Below are 23251 nucleotides of genomic sequence, written 5' to 3'. Positions count from 1 at the left end.
ATCAGGTGAAAATGAGCAAAACTCGGGTTTTTGTGTTTAAACAATTAAATGGTTGATATTGGTGGGTAAACTTTGAATGAAAAGTGGAACTTTTGTCATATGCGAAGAGTGGGAAGCGGGGGTGCTAAGTAGATTTCATCGCACCGCTTTTGGGAGGTGAGTGGTTTTGGAGGAGGGTTGCGCGGTTCTATACATTGCTCGACACGTAGCATCGACACTGTTCACAAAACCACTCACATCACGCAGTAAAGGTTGACCAAAAGGCCCGCGCGATATGTTTGATAGCCATTAGATCTGGGGGATCCAATCACATGGTGGTCATGATGTTGAAGTGACTAATGAATTATGGAGGGTGGGCCTGAAATTAATTAAAATATTTAATCATATCGGGGGCGATTTGATTGGTCACTGAGTTATTAATTAATCGTGATGATTAATTAATCCTCATTTAGTATGGCAGGTTTTCGAATTCTTAATTAACCACAGATTGGTTAATTAATCCCGTTTATGAGAGTTATTAAGGTTGTTTCGCAACTGGGGGCGGGATATATAGTTTATTTGGATTTATTAACAATAATATGTGTAAGGGGTAATTCTTTTTGGGAATTGAATAATAATACAAGTTAAAAGTTAAGATGACTTTGAAATATGAAGTGTGATAAGTTAAATTTCTTTGAAAATGTATTTCATCATACAACACTTATACCTTAGGCTAATGATATATGAGGGTTTTTGTATATAGAATGTTTTTAATTTTCCTAAGTAAAATAGGATTTTACTTAGGAAAAGCTTTATAAAGGGGGTGAATGATTTTATGGTGGGGAATCATTGATGAAAGGGACTTAAGTACTTTAGGCATTTCCGCTTATTGGGCCTAGGGTCCGGTCCCTCCAAAAGTCAGAGAAATGCTCCGAGCCCCTCCTACTTTGGCAATTAGCTTTAGCACTTAGGGAATTAGTGAAAATTTAGGGGAAATGAGTAGGCAAGTTAATTATTTTTAACTTTGTTTCCTTGATGTGCCTTCCATGTGATACATGCCTTTTTCTAGTGATGAAAGTAACAATATTTAAGCATTATACTTAACTATTCACCACGAATTTATTCTGCAACCATCATCTACTTACCCCACCTACTTAGCCTAGCATTTTTACTTCTTTATTAGGGTGCACTTAGACTGGTAAACCCTTTTCAAACTTTCTTTTATTTTACATATAGATACCTATCTAAATATAACCTTATTACATCCAAGGGCTCAGCTTATACTATTGAGCTCCTTTTTCACTCTACCTATCTACTTATCTACCAAGATTAAACTGTTTGGTTAGATATTTATTCTCTATTTCTACAACATGAAATTGAAAATATGAACTAGTCAAGCTTAAACTGTTTGACTACTCATGAATTATGGCATAGGTGACAAGCTGCAAAAAATATTTTACTATACAAAAGTAAAAAAGTAATGGCATTTAGACTTGCATAGTTTCATGGTATTTTCTTTTTGTTGGGGTTCATTTTCTTTCCTTTTTTGACCTTTTCTTTATTCTTTTTGTCATTTTATTCTTTTTTCTAGGACATACCCTCTTTTCAATTTTGTAATTTTTTATTTTTCACAAATATGGAAAACATTTGCAACAAGAAAATGTATGAACATATTTTAGAGCTAAACCAAGTCAATCATGATATATGACTCCTATTGGTATAGGAACCTAATAGTGGCTTCACTTGGGGATGGCTTTCCCTGGTGGAAAGTCAAGAATAGTAGATCAGTGGCCTATGAATGACTTTGATTGTGCTCTGCAAATCTCCTTCTCTTGCTGCTTTATTGTATGTATGACAGTAATGCTTCTGGAGCTTAGGGCCTTCTCTTTAGGCTTCAACTCCAAAATTACCATCCAATCAAGACCAAACCTTTATTCTCCCTTCTTGAATCCCACTTGAGCACCTTGTCAGTTAGGTAGGAATATTCAACCTTGGTCTTTTTATTAAAAATCTTGTTAAACTTTTCCCGCACAAATTTGAGATCTGACCTGAAACTAAAAGGTGTTGCAACCTTTGAACACAATTAATAAATCATCAAGATCTTACGCCCTTTTGATTGGATTCAAATATTTTAGGATTTATTTCATAATCTAATTAAATCCTACCTACTCTATATTGTTTGAGAATCAGGCTGATTTAAATAATACAAAAATGCCAATGAAGCCAATGAAGCCAATCAATCAACTGTAGAAACAAATGAACTGTTTGACTGATTGTCAGTAAAGTTAGAAGCATAATTTGATCATGTACCCACATAATCAAAATTGTGATATATAAAGGCTGTTGCTAATGTTTTTGGTCCTCATAGAGAAAACATGTTAAATAATTTGAGTTGAGAAGAACCTCCATATAATCTGCTATAGAATCAACAAAAGCATAAAGTATTATAGTTTCTTCTAGGCCTTCAATGTCGAATTGATCAGTTGTATCCTCAACACTAAACCCTAAAACTACTTGTTCAGTATTGCTCTTGAAAGCATAATCATCCTCAATCTGTAAATCAAAAGGCAGTACAATTTCCTTTTCGTTTAGAGAAGGAAGATTTTGTAAGAATTCTTTAGGATCTCGGAAATTATATGACTAAATTTGAGAATGAAAAAGTTTAATTTCATTTTCATATTTTTCAACAACTAAATTAAGAAAACACATTTTAGTTTCATGAAATTATTTTCTTATTTTGACTATTATAAACACAACTCCTAAAAAATCTTCATCAAGCTGAAATTTTGATAACTCGTCCCTATAATCATTTAAAATTTCATCAAATGAAAGAATTTTTACAAACCCTATCATCATGTATCACTATTAATGCTTTGGAATATGGATTATTTGGTTGTGGGATTTCTCTCAAATTTGAAGCTCTGGATCTTCGAACAATGGAGTCTTGATTATTTGGGGATTCTTGATTGGAAAATGATCATCAAAAGAGCCAGAAAAAGGATGCCCAAATGTGCATGGAGATTTTATATTTATAATTTTCAAAAGAGATAAATTAAAAACTACTCTAAGATCTTCTCTAAAATTTTATATACATTTGAAAGTCTTTCTTGATGAGAAAGAACATAATGTCTCGGATAACAATCCAAGTTAAAGCCTGATCTTTTTACATAGTTCTTTCAGGGTCATTTCTCCAGTGAAGTCTTCATTGTAGAATTTATTTTGAAGTCACCAGGTGGAAGATTTTAACCTTTTTGTGTCTAATCACTATCCACCATCATAGATCATATCTAAACCTGTAAAACAATTTTGAAGAAAAAGTTAGTTCTCCAGGAAGCCATATTTCAAATTTTTTATCATTTTCTTATATAGGTATGTAAAATATGGATATGTAGAATAACTTCTAAAAATTCTTTAAGATGCATGTAATCAAAACTTTTTGTTTCTTAAAGATTTGTTTTGACTGAGGAATTGGTCTTCCCCAGTGGAGTCGCCACTATGTTATCACTAAGATTTTCCCTTAGAAGTTATCAAAAGAAGGGACACTCCGAGCTAACCACAAGCAATCTTTTAAGTACATAATCTAGCCAATATGTACACAGAGAGGGCTCTCTCTTTATAATTTAGCTTTGTTTTAAGGGATATTGTGCTAGTTATGAAAGCTTGGGGGTTTTTGATTTTGTTTAGTGGTGGAATTCGAGAGAAGATGGATGGAACAAGGTATTTCAGGCAATTGGGCTATGGAGTCAATTGGATGATGGCTTAATTGGATCAGGGTGATTTAACAAAGGAGAGTTTCACAGGGCAAGATAGCTAAACAAAAGAAAAATGATAGCTTCAAATGGGTGAAATGGTCTTGAACAGGGAGGAAGGGCAACTAAAAATCCTTCAACAGGGTCCAAGATGAGGGAAAGTAGGTGCTCATTAACAAAAATAAATTAAGTATTCATTGTTAAATGGTCACAATGATAAACTATGAAAGCAGGGAGCACTTAAGAATTCCCTACCTATAATAGTCTAGAATAAAACATTAAGAAAAATAAATGATTTGAAGACCAAATGCAGTAAAGCTCTTTCTAAAATATAACTTTTTGTTTATCATTCAGATATGAAACACATATGAATATTGATTAAACCAAAAAAACTGTAAAAACACAAGATATAGAATACTTATTTGTTTCTCGTTTGACATAGGTATCTTGTAAAAGTCCTTTTCTTTATTACTTTGTTCTAGTCAGGGATACAAAAGTTGTTCAACAGCACTTCAATTCCAAAAGTGAATTGTCTACAAAAAAGTCTAAGAATCCACACACATTACTTCAAATGAAGAAGTATTTATACTGATTGTAAACTTGAATATCTTGAAAAAATATTAAGATTAGTTTCACAAATATCTCCAACTATTTACATTAATAGAACTTAAATAAAAGACATTCAAAACTATTGAATCTATTTGGCACTATTTCTATAGATTTGTAGGAATTTACAGGGTAACTTCCTCAGACAGAACACCAAAGGACACCGCTCACACACAGATCACAGATCAATACATCAGTATTTTGACGTGGTTAAAACCCTCAAAGAGGGAAAAAGTCCACGGCCTGAGCCAACGTGGCCACTTCAGGCAATTTATTAATAAAAGAATGAAATTTTACATAAGCTTCTCTCATGGACGGTTAACCTACAAATGACCCTCCATGCTCTTTAAATAGAGATCATGGACCAATCTGGTGTTAAGCCATGGATCAAGTGTCGGTAATACCGAGGAGAGAATGAATCGTCAGATCACTACATATCGTGACCGTTGGATTGTAAGTTACAAAATGTACATAGTAAAGAAACACATTTTACCTAACTCTATACTAGACCAAGTTATACTTAATTATTTCCTATGTGTCGGAATATCCTAACATCCCCCCTTAAGAACAACTTGGGATAGGATTGAAGTATTTACAAATATGACACAATAGGAGAAGGAAGGAGGCACTAGAGCCTATCCCCCCTTAGTGACAACTTCCTGAACTCCGACCATAAATCGAATTTTAGTGAACTTCGCCTCTATGAGAGCCTTTGTAAATATTTCTGCAACTTGATCATTTGTTGAACAATATTGCACTTCAAGAACATGGTAGTGGATGAGCTTTCTGATGAAGTGCATGTGCAGTTCAATGTGTTTGCTGCGCTGATGTTGGACTGGATCTTTGCATAGTTGAATGGCACTTTGATTATCACACTAAAGTGTAGTCGGATGTTGCTGCTGAAAGCCAAACTTTGACAGGATCTGATGAAGCCACAAGGCTTCCTTACTAGCTTCTACAGCACCACGATACTCTGCTTCTGCTGAAGAAAGAGAAATGGCACCTTATTTCTTGCAATCCCATGTAATAGGTCCTAAACCAAGAGTGAACACATAACCTGCAGTAGACTTCCGATCATCAGGGTCACCAGCCCAATCGGAATTAGTGAAACCAACCAATATAGGAGCTGCTTCGGCACTGTAATGAATCCCAAACTGAACTGTACCTCGAACATAATGAAGTATTCTTACTGCTTTCCAATGAATTTCATGTGGTTTTTGTATAAACCGAGCAACAAGGCCAACAACAAAGGAAAGGTCAGGATGAGTATTGGTTAGATACAAAAGTTTTCCTACAAGTTGATGGTATAAGGTAGCATCAACTTCAGGAGAAGTACAAGTGACTGAAATTTTGACTCCAGACTGAAAGGGAGAAGGGGCTGGCTTACAGTATTCCATGTGAAAATGGCGTAGAATATCACAAGCATACTTGGACTGGGAAAGGAAATACCTTCCTTGGATTGCAAGACTTGAAGACCAAGAAAATAATGTAAGCGTCCTAAGTCTGTCATTTCAAACTTCCTTTTAAGGCTAAAATTCACATGGTTTATAAGGTTGGGATCACTACCAGTCAGTATAAGATCATCAACATAAAGAACAAGAATGATAAGAGACTTGTCCACTTTCTTAGTGTAGACATTATTGTCAGAATGACACCTAGAAAAGCCATTTTCTAAAAGAAAGTTATCCATTTTGGCATACCAAGCTCGAGGAGCTTGCTTGAGACCATAAAGGGATTTCTTAAGCCAACATACAAGGCCGGAGTCTATTTGTATAAAGCCAATAGGTTGTTCCATATAGATTTCTTCATGCAAGTCCCAATGTAAGAAGGCAGATTTAACATCCATCTGATGGACTTCCCATTTGAAGGAGGTAGCAAGGGAAAGAACAAGGCAGATAAAGTTTATTTTGGCAACAGGGGAGAAGGTTTCAGTGTATTCAATGCCTTCAACTTGTGAAAAACCCTTAGAAACAAGACAAGGGTAAAAGCATGTTAATGTGTCTCATTATATGGCAAAAGCAAAAAAGTACTCAAATGAAAAAAGATAAAAAAATAATAATATAACAATATTAATTAAATGAGTTGAGTTTCATACTTGTTAATTATAAAAAATAAATGCTAAATTTGTAACAAAGCTAATTCACAATAAATTTTGGTAAAATATATAGTGAATCTATTTATTGGGTTTAGAAAATATAAATAATGTTATAAAAAGTAAATACTAAATTTGCAAATAAGTCAACTAATAGTAAATATTGGTAAAAGCTATGGTTAATCACTCACAAAATATAAATAACTTTATGTAAAGTTAAATGAAATGCTAAAACTCTTTAAAAATATATATAAAAATAGAAGTAGAATTTCTAAACAAATAATTTTCTATATTATATTTTGAATAATATAAAATACGTTATTATAATCATAATTAAAAATTTTATTATAAAAAATATAAAATATATTTTAAAATTTTTCAAAAAATAATTTTAACATTTTGTTATATGTTATTTTCAAATTTCTATTAAAAAAAATTGATTTTATAAACTTGAAAGGGTAGTTTCTTGGGTCGCGGTTTTATATATACGAAAATATGATCATTTTTACTAGTATTTTAATAATAATTAAGAAATATGTTTATTTTTTATTTTTAAATTTGTTTAGCAATCTTTAGAATGTTTACAACACATCTCTTAAAGAAATTGGAATTAAAAAACATAAATCAATAGAGAAATGGGGGGTCGCGGTTTTGTCACTAAAAAATTTATGTAAAATATTAATGATACTTTTTAAAGAAAATGAATAAATTAGATAAAAATTATATATTAAATTTTAGAAAAAATATGACATGAAATTGAATTTAAATTGACATGTTTTGTCTTCTTTTACCACCACCTAGTTTTTGATGATTTTGGAATTTTAAGAGTAAACATTCCAACTCCATTTATTTTTATAAAACTGCTTCGCCACAAAAAGGGAAAAAGTGATACACATTAACGTGCTTTTACCCACAAGCTTTATGTTTATCAACTTTCCCATCTGGTCCATACTTGGTTCTGTAAGCCCATTTGCATCTAACAAGTTTTCTGCCCTTTGGTAGAGGAACAATATCCCATGTATAATTTGCCAATAATGAATGATATTCTTCATTCATAGCTGCTTCCCAATCTGGATGGCCTAAAGCTTCTGCAAAGGTGTCAGGATCATAATTCACTGAAGCTTGAGCCAGTAAAGAAGAGGCTCTATCAAACTGAGAACGTGTACGTCGCTGATCTGTAGGATCACTGGCAAGATCACCTGCTGCATCTCGAGTAGCACAGATCCATTTTGGAAGCTGAGGAGCTGAAGGAGGATCCTAAGAAGGTGGGGAAGGATTTTCATCCTCGCTTTCATCATCTGAAGAAGAAATATTTTCAAAAGTAGAAGAGATAGGGAGAGGTGGCACATCTGCCGAACTAGGCTCGTAGGCTGATATATTTTCAGCAAACTTTACATCTCTTCTAATGATAACATTTTTGGACTTAAGTGGAATAAGTCTATATCCTTTGACATCTTCAGAATATCCAACAAAAATACATTTTTCACTCTTAGGTTCTAAAGCTTTATGTTTCTCATCTAGAATATGGGCCTATGCTTCACTTCCAAAAACAAAAGAGTGACTTACATCTGGTTTAATTGAGCTCCATGCCTCTTCTGGAGAGATATTCTTTAAAACCTTAGTAGGAGTGCGATTTATTATGTAATTTTCATAGTTTTTCTTCTGCCCAATAATTAAGACTAAGTCCTTTAGATTGAAGCATACAGTTAACCATTTCCTTTAAGGTGCAATTCTTCCTTTCAGCAACACCATTTTGTTGTGGAGTATATGGAACAGTATGTTTCATTTGAATTCCATTCTCAGTGCAAAATTTGATGAATTTGTTGTTAACATATTCTCCTCCATTATCAGATCTTAGCTTAAGAATTTGATGTCCAGATTGTCTTTTAACAAAGGCCTTAAAGGCCAAGAACATGTTAAATACTTAGTTTTAAGAAGTATACCCAAGTCTGGCTGGAGAAATCATCAATGAAAGTTAAGAAACACTTGTAGCCAGAGAACAAAACAACTGGAAGTGGACCACATAAATCACTATGCACGAGCTGTAAAGGGGCTGAGGCGTGCCAAGAGGCACGTTTTTCAAAAATGTCCCGATGATGTTTTTTGAGTACACATCCGGAACAAACACCATCTTTGTAAGATACCATTGGAAGACCTGTCACCATATTTTCTTTACATAGATTCTGAAGAGAGCGATAGTTTAAGTGACCAAATCGCTCATGCAAAAGTTTTCTCACTTCATCATTATGAGCAACAAATACCGAGGGAAGATTTGATGACCCAAATTTGTGAAACTTATACAACCTTGTAGAATCATCAGCAATGCCAATAGCTAAAATTTGTCTAGGATCTCTTAGGTCCTTAATTACAACATCGTGAGGTGAAAATTCAACGATTTTACCTTCACCTGAATGAGTTATCTGATATACAGATAGAAGGTTGCAGGATAAGGTTGGAACACATAATACATCGTTAAATTGACCATTGTTTATATGAATAATTCCAGTCCCTACAACACTAAGAGATCTATGATCACCAACATATATATTTTTGGTGTTACAATCATTTAAAGAAGAAAACATGGCTTTGTTTTTGGCCATGTGATAAGAAGCTCTAGAATCAATGAGCCACTCATGAGAATGAGAAGAAGAAGATACATTTAGTGCATAGCCAGACTGAGATGCTTGACAACCACATGAAGAATGTGCCATTCCTGAAGATGAAGTTGAAGTTGAAGAATGCTCCAAATGGATATTATGCTTCTTCATTACTGCTTCCAAGGCTTCCATCTTTTTAAAGCATTTGGATTCTAAGTGGCCATCTCGATTACAAAAGTTGCAATGTCTATCAGTCTTCTTCCCTTCGTTTTTAATTGTCTTGTCATTTTGTTGAAATGATTTTTCATTTTGAGGCTGAAATTGCTTAGGACCCTTGTTTGGTTTAGGACCATTCCTTTTAGGATACAACTTCTTAGGATTCTTTGAATTTGGTTGCTACTGGGCGGCTAACACTTTCTTAGAAGAGTTCCCAAGATTAAGAAGACCAAGGTGTAAGAGTTTTTCTTGTTCTCTTATTAAAGAATCACAAAAGGAATCAAAGGAAGGGGAATTGTAGGCTTGTCCTTGAGAAATGAAGGCTTCTCTTGTAGAATGGAAGGTGGAAACAAACACAAAATAGGCTGGTCCCAACTTAGTAAGAATGGAATAGATAAGGCTACTATCTTCCTTCTTAACCTTAACACCTTCCAAGAGAAGTCTAAGGGTCTTGAACTTGGACAAAAAATCTTCAATGCAAGAAAAATTATTGGGGTCTAATGTAAGCAACTCATTTCCGAGTTGATGGGCTTTAAGTTCATTTTTAATTCCAAAAGCTTTAGTGATCTGTTTCATTGCTTCTTCAGGAGTATCAAGTTCTGCAATATGGAATCTAAGATCTAGAGAAATAGACATCCCTATCAACCCACGTGTTTGATCTTGCCTATTTTCCCATTTAGCTGCCTTATCTTCATCTTTCAGTTTGGTTTCTTGGCCTGAGGCTATTCTATAGAGACCTTTACTTCTAAGTAAATCCACAATGTAGGACCACCATTGGAAGTAGTGGGTGCTGTCAAGAATAACTTGGCATGGAATTTCCATTTTAACAGAAACTGAAGCTATATATACTGAAACTAAGTGTTCCAACGGAAAGATCTCAAAAAATTAGGCTGTTTAAAAAAAAAAAGGTTCTGAAAACAACTTCCGGATGAAGAAGTTATGGCTTTTTGAAGAAAAATTGATGAAGATGCCGACGAAGTGCGGGAATGTGCGGAAATGAAAAATCCGCCCTCACAAGAAGGAGACTTGAACTTTAGACCTCTACTCTCATAAATTAGCTTTGGACCAAGTGAGCTATACAAAAATTTTGTGAGAGAGAGAGAGAGGAGAGAGAAAGAGAGAGGGGTTGAAGCTTTGGGTTGCGTGCTTGCTTTGAGAAATCTCTTTTTCCCTACAAAACAAAAAACACAAAACCCAACATGGACATACAAAAAAAATGAACCTTGCAGCTCGAAGTTAGCTTTAGCCGGAAACTAAATATTTTCCTCAATGTTTCTGATTTTCCGAGATCACACTAAGGCGCAGCAGAAAAGAGCATACACATGAGAAAAATCCTTCCTTTCTGTTTCTGATTTGCCCAGATCGCACAGAGTCACGGGGAAAAGAGCATACATAGAATGAAAGGTATAGATCCGGTAATAAAAAAGGCTAAATAAACTGAAACCGAAATAAACAAAGAGAAAATAACTGTAAACTGCAAATAAACACTGTACACCTCCATATCTTAAAAATGACGTAGCTAGGGCTACCGAAAACCTTTTCGCATGAAACGAAAGGGGTTCCTCACTGGAACAGATGCTCCCAACATAATAGAGTAGTCCTCTTGGACTGAAAGTAGTCATAAATAGTAGATCTAGGAAACGACAGTCAGATGCAGTTCTACCGGCTTCAGATTTGGATCACCAACGGACGCGGCCCTCAAATAGCTCTGATACCATGTAGGAATTTACAGGGTAAGTTCCTCAGACAGAACACCAAAGGACACTGCTCACACACAGATCACAGATAAATACACCAGTATTTTGATGTGATTAAAACCCTCAAAGAGGGAAACAGTCCACGGCCTGAGCCAACACGGCCACTTCAGGCAATTTATTAATAAAAGAATGAAATTTTACATAAGCTTCTCTCATGGACGGTTAACCTACAAATGACCCTCCATGCTCTTTAAATAGAGATCATGGACTAATCCGGTGTTAAGCCATGGATCAAGTGTCGGTAATATCGAGGAGAGAATGAACCGTCGGATCACTACATATCGCGACCGTCAGATTGTAAGTTACGAAATGTACATAGTAAAGAAACACACTTTACCTAACTCTATACTAGACCAAGTTATACTTAACTATTTCCTATGTGTCAGAATATCCTACCAGGATTTATGGTGACAAAGAAGAGAAATTCGAATTTGATAGCAACTCTTAGTTGATGATGAGGCATCCCAGTGACTAACTACATCCTTCCTTTGTGCATTTTTCCCCATAAATTCTGAAAACTTAGGGTCCAATGATATGCTTGTATATCTCAATCCAAGATAGATATGTAAAAAGTGAAATAGGTTTTTGAATATAGGAATTATTTTGAGATAAACCTCTCTCAGTTTCCGAAAATTAGGCTCCCACTGTTCACAATATTCTCTGCAAAAAGATGTAAAAAATAGGACTTTGCCCAAACTGAAAAATAGGCTGTGAAGACATTCAGTTATCTCCATTTTGGTAATACCTGTGTAAAAAGTGAGATAATTTTTTTTATATTAGCCTGTTAGAAACTAAACAATCCTCTATTTTCTTGAAATACTTCTTGGATTGGCCACAATAGTTTATGCAAAACTATGACTTAAACAGGAAATTTTTGAAGAATGTACCATTTTTGCTCTAATTTCATCTTTTAACCTTAAACTTCTTTTGACTATTTTTCACTTTTACTTTGGATAAACTTCATTATATCTGGTGAAAGTGTTTTCATCTTTTTTTAAACCTTAATGTCTTCATGTTTACTTTTACTGTTTACTTTTTACTTTTACCGCTCTGTTTTTCATCTGTCTTCACTTTAACATGAATTTGTATGCTCTGTTTTGTAATTGTCTTCCCTGCTATTTATCTCCATGCTAGCTGATTTACTTGACTTGGTCTTCAATTTGATACTCTTTAATCCTGATACACTTTGATGGTTCTTTACTGTGTCCTTTTACCTTCAATATGTAGTTTAGGTTTTTATTGTCTGTTTCAACAGTAAATCATTTAATTTCATGTTTCCTTTGCTTGTCTTTTTACTATATGTTTTATCTTCCATCTCTATTTAAATAGATTTGATAAGAATCTTAGTGTAAATAGGTCTTATGACTAGTATTAAGACTTGTTTATACAAGGTTGTGGTCTTCTGATCACCTATAAAACAAAACAGATTGTTAAGAAAGCATTCATTTGCAGGGGGTCGAAAAGGTTTCATCTAAGCTTGAAAGGTCTGTGGAGTGAGTCCAGAATTTTTTTTGGGAGGTAAACCATGCTCGAATTGGTTAACGAAGGCTTCAGGTGGCACAGATGGGTTACATAGGGTTCTACTGCACAATCAGGTGAAAATGAGCAAAACTGGGGTTTTTGTGTTTAAATGTGTAAATGGTTGATATTGGCAGGTAAACTTTGAATGAACAGTGGAAAGTTTGTCATATGCAGAGAGTGGGAAGCGATGGCAGTAAGCGGATTTCATCGCACCACTTTTGGGAGGCGAGTGGTTTCGGTGGAGGGTCACACGATTCCATACATTGCTTGACACGTAGCATCGGCACTATTCACAAAACTGCTCACGTCGCATGCTAAAGGTCGACCAAGAGGCCCGCACAATATGTGCAATAGTTTTCAGATCTGAGGGATCCGATCAGACGGTAGTTGCAATGTTGAAGTGACTAATGGATTAGGGAGAGCGGGCCCGATATTAATTGAAAGTTTTAATCATATCGGGGGCGATTTGATTGGTCACTGAGTTATTAATTAATCGTGATGATTAATTAATCCTCATTTTGTATGGCAGGGTTTTGGGTTCTTAATTAACCAAAGATTGGTTAATTAATCCCGTTTATGAGTTTTACTAAGGTTATTTCGCAATCGAGGGCGGGATATATAGTTTATTGGGATTTATTAACAATAATACAGGTAAGGGGTAATTCTTTTTGGAATTAAATAATAATACAAGTTAAAAGCTAAGATGACTTTGAAATATGAAGTGCGATAAGTTAAATGTCTTTGAAAATGTATTTTATCATACAACACTTATACCTTAGGCTAATGATATATGAGGGGTTTTGTATATAGAATGTTTTTAATTTTCGTACGTAAAATAGGATTTTACTTAGGAAAATCTTTATAAAGGGAATGGATGATTTTATGGTGGGGAATCATTGATGAAAGGGACTTAAGTACTTTAGTTATTTCCACTTATTGGGCCGAGGGTCCGATCCCTCCAAAAGTTAGAGAAATGCTCTGAGCCCCTCTTACTTTGGCAATTACCTTTAGCACTTAGGGAATTAGTGAAAACTTAGGGGAAATGAGTAGGGAAGTTAATTATTTTTAACTTTGTTTCCTTGATGTGCCTTCCATGTGATACATGCCTTTTTCTAGTGATGAAAGTAACAATGTTTAAGCATTATACTTAACCATTCACCACACATTTATTCTGCAACCATCATCTACTTACCCCACCTACTTAGCCTAGCATTTTTACTTCTTTATTAGGGTGCACTTAGGCTGGCAAACCCTTTTCAAACTTTCTTTTCTTTTACATATAGATACCTCTTTAAATATAACCTTATTACATCCAAGGGCTCAGCTTATACTATTGAGCTCCTTTTTCACTCTACCTATCTACTTATCTACCAAGATTAAACTGTTTGGTTAGATCTTTATTCTCTATTTCTACAACATGAAATTGAAAATATGAACTAGTCAAGCTTAAACTATTTGACTACTCATGAATTGTGGCATAGGTGACAAGCTGCAAAAACTCTTTTACTATACAAAAGTAAAAAAGTAATGGCATTTAGACTTGCACACTTTCATGGTATTTTCTTTTTGTTGAGGTTCATTTTCTTTCCTTTTTTGACCTTTTCTTTATCCTTTTTGTCATTTTATTCTTTTTCTAGGATATACCCTCTTTTCATGTTTTTAATTTTTTATTTTTCACAAATATGGAAAAAATTTGCAAAAAGCAAAGGTATGAACATATTTCATAGCTAAACCAAGTCAATCATGATATATGTCACCTATTGGTACAGGGACCTAACATTATCGATTGAATATTATTGGACCTACTAATTGATCACATGCGTTATTAAAATTTGTTTCAATTTCATCTTCAAAGAGAAAATGAGAATTGAAATTTTCTAAAGAAGAATGTTGTGATTCAATTATAGTTTTAGGCTCGGGTTCCATAAAACTGTTTAGTGATTCAAGACTAGTTAGTGAATTATATGTGTCTTGTTATTCATTAGTTGATTCATTATTTTCAGTATGGGAAGAAATAAAAGAAGTGAAATGTTCAATTAAGTATTCAGCTGCAGGAAAATAATCTAAATTAAATCTATAACAAAACAACCAAATCTATTATAAAAATCATATAAGGATTCATTATCATACATGTAAAGATTATCTAATTCTAAACACAAACTATTGTAACTGTAATTTTGATGTGCTTTGAGAAATACCTGGCAAAAATGTTTCCATGAATGAATCGACTTCTTGGGAACCACAAAGAACCATTTGTGGATCCCTCCTCTAAATGTGAGAGTGAAAATCATGCATATCTTATTAGAAATATGATTTAATGCAAAAATATTACTCTCACCATCGAACTTTAACTGTGACAAGAACTCGATCTGCTTCTGGGGCATGCCTCGTGCAGGCTTAGGTGAATTGAATGCATGACCAACTATAGGAATGCATATGGGTGCCATGATTAGTTTAAAAATGATATAACAAAATTTAAACAAATAACTAATTCAAGGCCCTCCTTCTAGCGCCAAAAATGTTGATGCCTCGAAAATCATTGCATCAACATGGGGGAAAGCCACCTCGTCTAGACCTTAAAGTAGTTCCTTTTCCATTTGGAATAGTGGCTCTGACTGGTTTAATTAGGTCCAATTACCTTTTCCAAATTACTATCGGTTTAACAATATATCTTTAACTACCAATAGCTAGGGACATTGGATCAATTCTTCTAGTTGATCAGGCAATAAGAATGACCATTAAGTTGTTTTTGTGGAACAACCAAACCAATCTAAAGTTTTGCCTCTTTAAAAAGAGGGCTTCTAAAATGTAAGATCTATGATAACACATGCAAGACTAAGTCTACAACGTAATTAATCTAACCTATCTCAATTGAAGGAAAGCGTAACCTTTCTCTCATTCGAGAGCCAACTTAACTTAATGTGAAAATAATCTTTAAAGAATTAGAATTAAGATGGAGGAATTAGATCAAGGAGATAGCTCACAAGATCTGATTCCTCACTAACATAAATACTAACAATTTAACACTTAGTAAATAGTTACATAAGTTCCTATTGAAAATATTTGCAATTCCTTATTTATCATATGCATAAGAACTACAAATATTCATGATGAGCTACTGAATTACTTCAAGCAAGACATTATGTATGCAAGAAAACAATTATCATCCTAAATTGGAAGATAGCTTGCCAATATAATATTATAACTATCTATTGTTATGCAAACTTCAACTCATATTATACCTAAAATTAAGCCCGTAGAATAGTCTAAGTAGACTTTTAAATGAATTAATACTTAAGATTCAACAATAGTGCATGAATCCAATTATTAACTCATACATTCAAAATATAAATTGAAAAATTGAAATAATATTTTACTTCAGTTAAATATTATAAACAATAATATTAAACATCACTAACTGAAATGATCCTTTATTAATAAATTAAATCAAATTACAGATCCTCATAGAATGACAGTAATGTACAATTCCGTGGAGTCTATAATCAATCTCTTCTTGTAGAAAATGTCTCCTCCTTTCAGCAGTAGTGCATGATAAACAAGAGATTCTCCACCAACATCTATAATCTACAGTTATAGTATTACAAGCTTCTCTCCCAAGATTTGGGACCTATCATTCTTTTAAAAAAACTAAGAGGTACAATAGTGCAAGCCTCCAAGGCTTTCTCTTTCGAATTCCTCTTGAGTTTAATGCCAACAATGTGTTTAAATAGTTGTTATTGAAAACAACTTATTTTTATTTAAGCATTAAGGGAGTTGAGCAATTCCTTTTAATGACGCATCTGAAAACAAAATTTTATACAAATATCTGATTGCTCTATTCTTTCAAGTTAGCCTTCTTTTTCTGAATTGAACAACCACTTATCTGCAACACTACCCTGTTATCTTATGTTCCGTGAAAACGAAAAAACAAAAACTGAAAAGCTAAAAATAGATGAGACTGACAAGTGAGCTTCATTTGAAACAAATGAAATTTGCATAAAATTAGGCTTAAAACTTGGAGCATAACAATTGCAATCATAAACACTATGGAGGAGAAACAGGAGTAAGCCTTTAATTTTATTTGAAATATCGCAATTGCGACAGAGAAGATGGAAGAGGGTTATGGTGGAGTTATATCGCAATCGAATATCGGAGCAGAGACAAAGGAACAAGCATGAAGTGGAAAGAGGCATAAGTCATGTGGATTTTTAATTAAATTGTAATCGCAACAACATATAGAAGCGTAATAATCACAATCGCAATCACAAATCCTGATTGGTGACGTGATGATGACGTGATGCAGGAAATCACAATCGCAAATCGCAATTTTCTATGTAGCGCTATGAAATGGGCCTTTTGATTTTTTGTGATTGCGATATGTGGGCTGATGTCATGATGATGCCATTAATCACAAATCAGTTGGGGTGAAGGATTTGTTATAAGCCGTCTCCCTTTGAAACTTTCAATTGCGAAGTCTTGAGTTAATGTGGCAGTGACGTCATGATGTGACATGGTGGGTAACATGGCATGTGGCATGGTAGATGAAATGGTTATTATGTGGCAGATGATGTGGAGTATGATGTCATGGATGACATCGTAGATGACGTGGCAAAGGAAAGGGTCTTATCATAGTTCGTAAAATAGATGTTGATGAAAAGGGGAGGTTTAACGGGTTTTTCAGAATGGTTCAAAGTGGTAAGTGGTTTGTGAAGAGGGGAGTCTGAAATAAAAAATGAGTGACATGTAGATATAGGGTTGGATGGAAAAACCTCTTTTCGGACCCCCTCCTTGAGAAAATTAAAATTGAGCGTAGGCGGCACGAAATCTTCTCTGTCATTGATCTGGGCAAATTAGATCTAAGCAATTTATCGCATGACGAATGTTATGGAACTTTCGATATGATGGACGTGAGACAGATTATGTAACGGAGTTAATAATTATGTCGGACTGGGGTTACATCGCAAATCGCAATCACAATCAGCACGAGACAGAAGGCATGACCCTTGGAACTTGCGATTGCGTGAACGCGGGGGATTTATGGACTAGAATGTATAATCCCAGTGGGTGCGGTTATATCGTATATCACAATTGGTTAAGGCTAAGACTTAAGTTCTGCGATCATTATGATCTGCGGATGCGAGTGATAATAAAATTGAATTAATTTTATCATTGGGTCTGGGGTGATATCGTAATTGGAATGGAGTTATGGAGGGTTCTTTGCCTTATGGAACTTTTGTGATGCAGGGAAGTGATAAGGAATAATACTTTCATTATTAATATTTTTTTGTTAATAACTCCTATTGTTTAATACTTAAGGAATTTTTTAAGGCCAATAGTTTTGGTCTCGGTGGATATTAACAAAAAAAATACTCAAGATAAAGAAAATATTTTTTAATTTTTATGTTTTAAAATTTATTAAGGGTCTATATCTTAATCAAATAAATTTCATAGGAAATTTATAAAATAAAAAAATGCGGGTTGTTGAATAACACAACAGGAACCTACTTACACCATTCAATCAAGTTTCCCAATGCAACAAGGGCTATGTCAATGACATGTAAAACAAGAATTTGACACCCAATAGCCCATACATAACTCAATTTGACAACTTTTACAATACATGATAGACACCATGGGTCTCTCCATGACCAATGCACCAAAATTTGAGACAATAATGATACGTGGCTATTCAAATGCACACATGTGTACTCTCCTCTATGCATTTTCGATACAAAGATATGCAGAAACTACATGACATCCATGAGCAATAGTATGTGTTATATCCAACAACAATAGGAGTAAAATACATGGAATATGATGGCACAAGGCTACTCTAAACATAATATCCACAAACAAGGATCTCAACATAAACATATGTGGATCTCTTAACAACATATAAATTTAATATCAATTAAGACATTTTGCAACATCTAAGATCCCCACAAGCCATTAAATATAGCTACAAATTAAACAGCATAGCCACCAACTCTAGCTCTGGGAAACAAATTAGCAAGCAACAAAACATCACTAATAGAAAATAAGAGAATTTAACAACAATCTCTCCAACATCATATATAAGTATCCAAGAAAATAATTCATCAAAGAAGCAGTACAAGAGAATTGATTTATGCAATAAAAGCAGCAACATAAGATCTTGAAATATAGCACCATCAGCAGTTCATAAACTCATCATATCCTTGACCTCGTGTTATCAATGTTAACACACTCTCTCCTTGTATAATGAGATAAAAATCTCAAGCAACATAAGTATATCAATCTCTTGAACAAAAACATCATAGGTGACATACATACTCCCATGAGACCCATGCAGCATCATACTTGCTCCATGCATTAGCAACAATATACATCATAGATCTCTATATATAAGGCATAAATAACAATATGTACACTCTAGATGTTCCAAATCCAATATACCATCTACTAATCTCAATAGCAGCCACAGATGCACGATAATACGTTACATTGATATAATCTGGCGATGTGAGCACTAGAAACATACAAAATTTTCCATGCAAGTATACTAACACATCTGAATATCCATGAGACAGTCGCAACAAAAATTTTCTCAACATCTTCTTGAAATAAATCAATGTTAAATAAATGCATAACAAGCTCCTCCACAACAACAAAAAATTCCATCAATATGTTGGTACATTGGAAGAAAAATTTGTCCCCCTCAATATTTACTCTTTCTTCACTCCTTCGGGTCTTTTCCTTTCAAGATTTTATGTTATAAATCATGATCACAAAACTCTGAGCAAAATCACCATTAGTATCATAAATCATTGTAGCATGTAATAAAAAATAAAAGAAATGATCTTCACCAAACCAAACTGCTAGAAACCATGACACAAAATCATTCTCCCACAATCTAGTCACAAGCTCTCACTACATATATTAATCATTAAAAAATATACAATATAATTTGTCTTCAAACAAACATATGGATGGACATCAGACTTGTACTAAATCATCTCATTAACCATACACATAATGACAAATAAATGTTCCCATGTCCTTAAAAATATGATAGGAATCAACATACAACTATGCCAAAATGATCTACAAATATATGTGGCTAAACCAAATAATGACAAACTAAAATAAGGATAAAATATAAAATAAAAGAAATATTCAAATCTCATGTATCTCCCCCCGATCTCATGCATCGCCTTCATATCACACAAATTTGTATTCATACAATATCTTCGATATGATTTCACCTCTAATGGTATACATGCAATTGAAGATGCTGCCATATGCACCCCGTAATACCATGCAGACCTATGTTTTGGGGGGTCCTCTTGTTGGTCCTTTCTCCTCCAATATTTGATAGGTTGATCTTTGACATGTGCAAAACCTTTTCTACTTGTGTGGTTGGCCTTGCATGACTTTCTCCCTTTGACTATATTTCGTATAACACATGGGAAGCTTCCAATCTTTGGCCTTATGGACAACTTTTTCACACATGTAGCACCTTATGTGACCGAAGAACGGTGGAAAGGAATCATATTTCCTATTGATCTACCACTTGTTCCTCTTTGTATTAAACTTGCATTCAACAACCATATGGAAAAAATAATTACATGAGTAGTAGTAAGCATAAAAATATTTTTATACCTTTTAGTTGATTATCTTTGTGGTGATATCAGTCCTCCTTGATTGTTTTCTCGATATAACTTTCTATACAGTTGCAACTTTTGTTGCATGCCTCTGCTATCTACTACAATAAGTCCATGTTTCTGATAGCTGAAGCATATGACATATCCAAATGTTGCAAATAATATTCTTGATGAAAATACTTTTCTTGGCAGGACCTTTGGCTTCTTCTTTTACCATTGTCTTTCTTTCTTACTACTTTCACTAATGTATTTTGCTATGGGATTTTTGAGTTATGCATATGAATTGGTTTCTCCCTTATGCAGGCTAAGATATTATTTGATTGAATTAGATATTTGGTCACTCTTTTCAAAATTCAACTGAGTGGTTTTATTCTCTATATCACTTATCAATGAAACCACTTTAGCCTCCAATCTTTCACATTGATCTACCTTTCCTCTCTATTGCTTCCTCATTCCTTCTTCAACTCACATCCCTTCTTCTAGTTTCTATAGGATTTATTGCACATGTGGTTGTGGATGAAATACCATATTGCGTCTTATCAGGACCCAAGGCATATTGTTTGAGATTAACTACAACTATCACAAAGAATCATACATTTATTCATATTAACTTGTGATTGAAAAATCAAAATGAGAAGAGTTACCTCAGTCCTTCATGTAGCCCTACTAGATATCTTAGTGTGGCAAAGTGGAAGACCTCTTTTCCAACTTCTAGATCAGAAACTGCACATAAACAAGAAAAATCATATGAACCTTAACAATCAAAGCATTAACATACAGAAGAATATAAACTAGCATGCATCTAAGCTACTTATCAATCGCACCATTGAACCAACATGTAAAGAAATAGAAGATCGATGCCATCAAGTAGACACAATAGAAACAGATATATATTATGTAATAGAAGAAGGATGATTACAACTGTATTGGCTAGATCAAGCCTCCTCTAGTCCTTCAGCTCCACTCTCTCTCTCTCAACTTCTTGGCAACGTAAGAATGCTTAATCTCTTAGAAATTTTGATAACCATTCGACCTCCATTTGACCTTCATTACAATGACCAAGAATCCAATTTATAAATGGAGAGAGGCTCATTCTTTCTAATTCCTCCATGACTTTCAATGAGGAAAAACCTAGTTGCTTTATCAATGTTTCCCTTTACATGTGTATTTAGATAGGATTAGCAATATCCCAATTCAGGACTAAGGCATAAGTTTCCTTCTTTTTGAGTTGACAATTGAGTGAAAAGTGGGATGTCAGTCAGTCAACTCATGTTTCTACCTCCATACCTTATAAATATCTAGTAATGCTTCCCTTTAGGTAAAGCAAAGCATTAACTTAGGGACTAATTAAATTTTTCTAATAGTTGGGAAACATTATAATTCCTTTTGTATGTTTGTAGGATGTGTTGCCCTGGAAAATAGGCTTACAACTTAGGTATTTCTTCCAACTAAAGTGTCCTTCTCCTCTGAGCCGATGAGGAGGTCATTTTTGTGTATAACAGATGCCCCCTAAAGTGTGACGTCATAGATGAAGACGATGGACAAAATACTTTATAAATGTAGTTGAAGAGAGAGGATTGCAGCTTCGGGACTATGGGAGACTTGAAACAAGAAACATATGTCAAAAATATAAGAACATGTCTTGAGTTAGGAATTACCATGCTCAGTAGCTATGTCAGAGTGATTTCTCAAAAAGAGGTATGATTTTCATGTCCATTGATAGGCACAATGTGGAAGTTGTGTCATAATATGAATAGTTTGACAAGTTGTCTTTGAAAAAAATATGCACAGCTTGGGAGAGGAAACAAGGCAGAGTGATGAATGCCCCTACCCAAGGTCTTGGTCATAAATTACCTGAAAAAAATTATTTTTGCACATGTGAATAAAGGAGTTGAAGTGGAAAATGTGAGAAATTTTCTGATTACCAGTCAATGACAAAAATTGTTAATAGACGCAAGGATGGCCACCAATTAGGATGATGGTCTCCAAGATGTGCAGTACAATCTAGTGAGTATGAGAAGGATGATGTCCTCAAAAACTCGTAGAATCATTCAACTGGGATCGAATTATTAAAACCCACAATCAAACGAAGGATAAACTGCCACTAAGGACTACATGTTCTAGGGTACTGATATGTTTCTGGATCTGCTTGCTAGATAGAGTGTTGAAGTTGATAGGACGAGATCTATCAAAAGGAAGGCAATAAGGTGTCCTACATCACTTGACATGAAACAAGACAAGAATGATTGTTTTGGAGATAGATTATAGAAATGGGTTAAACAGATGGAGGGACATTTCAGGCATATGATGGTATGATTCATAGAGGAAGCATAGGATAAATGAATCCCTTGAAAAGTAGAGGCATGAAATCAAGGTTACTGGGGAGCTTAAACTCACGAACAACAAAGAGTGTTAGGATATAGGGATGCAGGAACATCATAGTATGAAGGCTAAACTCATAGGATGGTAAGGTTTGGTGAGAAGCTGACAAAGAGGTTTACTGAGGGGGTTCCATGTTCAAGGGATTGATTGCAGCTAAAATATCCTTGAGAATATAGATATTGAGCCATTGCTCTATCTAAATTTTCCCCATCTGATTATTTTTAACGAGTCCATATGGGTAAACTCGGTGGTATTTTCATATTTAAAGAGTCTGAAAAGATCATAAAGACAACTCCAAGGGGTACCTTTGTCTTGGTTGATGACTGGGTGCGAAAAAAAGTTAATAGTATCCCAGACATAGTTCCTTTTTCCTAAGTTAGTCCATTGAGTCCGGATAAAGTGATAAACATATGATCAAATAGATGCCTAGCTCATTTTGTTACGAGTACGAGGAGACAAAGTGAACTCAATATTCTTTGTGAAATTTTAATGAGTCAGATGAAGAAAAACTCAATAGATCTTCATAAAATTTTAATGAGTGAGATGAAGAAAACTCGATATATCTTTTTTCAGTTTAAGGAGCAAGAAAAATAGATAAAAATAACTGCTCAAGTCTTTTTCATAGGAGTTTTATGAGTCCGAGAAAGGTAACTTGGGGGTTTTTTAGTTCAAGAGTGAGAAAAAGTCCCAAAAAATAATTTGCTCATAT

The sequence above is a fragment of the Pinus tabuliformis genome, chromosome 8 (genome assembly GCF_031772625.1).
Source record: "Pinus tabuliformis cultivar Carrire ecotype Pingquan chromosome 8, CPIR1, whole genome shotgun sequence".
Lineage (NCBI taxonomy): Eukaryota > Viridiplantae > Streptophyta > Pinopsida > Pinales > Pinaceae > Pinus > Pinus tabuliformis.
The sequence above is the reverse complement of the archived record's forward strand: the minus strand, read 5'-3'. Positions refer to the sequence as shown.